We start from the raw sequence: 3064 nt of genomic DNA, 5'->3' as shown, positions 1-3064 counted from the left end.
GAGTGAAGTGATTCATACACACTTGTTTTCCAGTTTCCTTTGGGCAATGGATAGGAAAACATTATTTCCTGGATCCACTCTGTCCTGTCATCACTTATCCCTCCTGGTCCCACTTGGAACGTCAAAACACCCTCTTTCTGGGAGCAGGTCTGTAATCACAGTCTGTTCTCAACCACATGGTCCTGCTGCTGGGATGGTAGGACGGGAAGTAAAACCACAGCAGGGATGAATGCTCTTTCAAGGAAGTTCCCTTCTCAATGGCTCTATCTGTTGTAGAGCGTTGCCCAGTGACGAGAAACGCTATGCCACCAAAGGGTCCATCCCAGAGGACTAGACTGTGCTGAGCCTTGGTTTTGTCTGTTTTTAAGTGGAGACATCAAACTCGCCCTCCCACCTCAATGAAGAGTCAATGAGAAAGGACAGATGAAAGCACTGTGGAAACTACAGAACATTAACACATGTCACAGCCACAAGGCATTAAGCATCTCTAGGAACCACCCATGGTCCTAGATGCTTTGTAGCCACGATAGGATTTTTTTTTTTTTGAAGACTGTAGAGTTTTTATTTAACTGCATTGATCTTACATATATGTCTTCTTTGGCTCATGCTGAAAATCTCAGTTCTCAAAGAAATCAATATAATCATTCATTTACTTTATCCCATGATACACAAAAAATATGGAACGCTTCACGAATTTGCATGTCATCCTTGCTCAGGGGCCATGCTAATCTTCTCTGTATCGTTCCAATTTTAGTATATGTGCTGCCGAAGCGAGCACAGGATCATTTTTAAAAGTCAGAACAGTTGCCAAAATGCATCAGCTGCAGAGTGGCAGAGGCTAGTCTGTTCAGGTTCAAAGCTTAGGCTCTTTTCACTAAAATCCTCCGGATATAGGCTCTTACTGTGCTCACATTTTAGAACAGGCCCCAAGCCATCTGGAAAACCCATGGGCTCTATGCATTAGGGGGAGTTTTGCTGCACAATATTCAAGAGGAAAACTGAAGTGTTTAAGACAAGAGGGCAGTATGATCTTGCGTTCCAGAGATAGCCAGAGATGCTGGAATATTCTTTACCCCAAATTTCGTCTTCTTCATATTATATAGATGCACAAATGACAAACGACATGGAAAAACAGAAGGACTTGATTGGTTTTTTTGAAAACTGCTAAACAACAACAGCAAAAAAAAGTTTTTCTTTTTTAAAGAACTGCAAAGGGGTCCTTTTCCACTGGGGCTAAAATGTTTTCTTTCGGCTTTGAGAACAGTTCAATTTATCACCTGAATACAGGCATGAATTTTACTCTTTAGAAAAATTCTGGAGCTCTCGCTTCCTGCCCCAGAAATGCCCGGCTGCTTCTCAGTCCCGCGCTGGTGTCACCTTGGGACCATCCCCACCCCCCATATGTTGGATTTCCTGCTTCTGGATCCCCTTTCTCTCCTGATTATTCCTCCTTTTGGTGAAGCATACTCTTCTATAAGCATCCTGAGATAGAGTGCCTGTTGGAGTTCATATTTTGAGACCTTGCATATCTGAAAATGTCTTTTTGCTCTCCTTTAAAAAAACTCTTTTTTTTAGTTTGGGCATAAAATTCTAGTTTGGAAATTATTTTCCCATGGAATTTTGTCTCCTAACTTCTAATATTGCGATTAAGCCACCCAGGAACATTCTGATTCTTCGTCCTTTATACGAGAACTCTTTTTGATTTCTGGAAATCTTTAGGCTCAAAAATTTCACATCTATGGTTTGTTTCTTTCCCATTCATTTTGCTGAGTATTCAGTGGGCTGTGCATGTTCTCTATTTCTGAGAAATTATCTTAAATTCTTTTACTTATAATTTCCCGCACTTCATTTTCTCCGTTCTCTCCTTCCAAAATTCCTAAAATTCAGATGTGGGACCTCCTGGGTTGCTTCTCTCATTTTCATTTTCCACTCATTTTTAAAAATTTCTTTGTCTTCTTTGTTCTATTTGCTGTCCTATTTCCTTCACCTTCTCTTCTGTTGAATTTTCCATTTTTGCTCCAATAATTTCCATTTCAAAGATACTCCTTTTGTTTTCTGAGTGTTCCTTTTATAGAGCACCCTGCAATTTCTTCTCATATCTCAGGACGTTAACAGCAGAGGTTCTTGTTCACGACTTTCTCCTGCTCCCTCCATTGTCATGGCTTCCTGGTCTTTCTCTTGTTGTGGCTGCTGTTATTTCATGGGCTAGAGATGACCTCAGTGTTTTTTACTTCTTCACAGCAGGCTCCAAGCCCACCAGTGCTAAATTCAAATCCTCACACATCCGATTGCTTTAAATATAGCCCAAAGAAGGGTATTTTTAGCCACCTGAGCCTGCCCGCTTTGCAAAACTGCACTCAGCATCAGCTTACCTTAGATAAGACAAACCCTGGGGCCATTAAAGACCCCAAATCCGCTCTTGCCCTTCAGGGTTCTCTGACCTGGAAACTCCCCACTGCACTGCTGAGTGATGCCACAGAGACACAAAAGTCCCTTCTGGGATTCCACTCTCTTCTGGGATTCCACTCTCTTCTGGGATTCCACTCTCTTCTGGGAGTTCCCTTGCCCTGTTCCCCCTCTGGGTGCCGCAGCTGCCCCTGTAAGGTCTCCTGCAGCGCCTGCAGCTGTCTGTAAGGTCCTTTTCACGCAGTCCCGACCCAGTAGGCCTGTTCTGTGATCCTGACACGTCGTGGTCCTGTCTCTTCCTTGATCAGCCCTGAAATTCTCCACCTCACCAGACCTAAAGATGGGGGCTTTGCTCACATGTCTCGGCCGTCCACTCACATGTCATCGTGGGACTCTGGAAGGCCCTGGGTGTGGGCAGCCCTTGTCCACCACGAGCTTCCCTCAACTCCCAACTGTCAGCATCTAGGTCTCGTCTGTTGGTCAGTTTCTCCAGGGGAAAACCCTCCAGTCTCCCTCCTGAGGAGTCCAAGCCTGGCTGCCAGTACTCCGGATGCCCGGGGAGGAAAGGACCTGACCCTTGAAGGGTAGGGGGTGAAGGACAAGGCCACTCATCCACTGTGGGTCTGGGAGCCTGCACCCCTCAGGCTACCAACTAGAC

General features: G+C 44.7%; 1 non-coding gene across 1 annotated transcript; it reads right to left on the bottom strand.

The window, feature by feature from the left end:
- Positions 1-671: 671 nt before the first annotated feature.
- Positions 672-778, bottom strand: LOC133104582 (U6 spliceosomal RNA). The gene has a single exon (XR_009703644.1). It is a non-coding gene; the product is annotated as a U6 spliceosomal RNA (small nuclear RNA).
- Positions 779-3064: the final 2286 nt, after the last annotated feature.

This window comes from Eubalaena glacialis, chromosome 13 (genome assembly GCF_028564815.1).
Source record: "Eubalaena glacialis isolate mEubGla1 chromosome 13, mEubGla1.1.hap2.+ XY, whole genome shotgun sequence".
Taxonomy (NCBI): Eukaryota; Metazoa; Chordata; class Mammalia; order Artiodactyla; family Balaenidae; genus Eubalaena; species Eubalaena glacialis.
The sequence above is the reverse complement of the archived record's forward strand: the minus strand, read 5'-3'. Positions and strand labels throughout refer to the sequence as shown.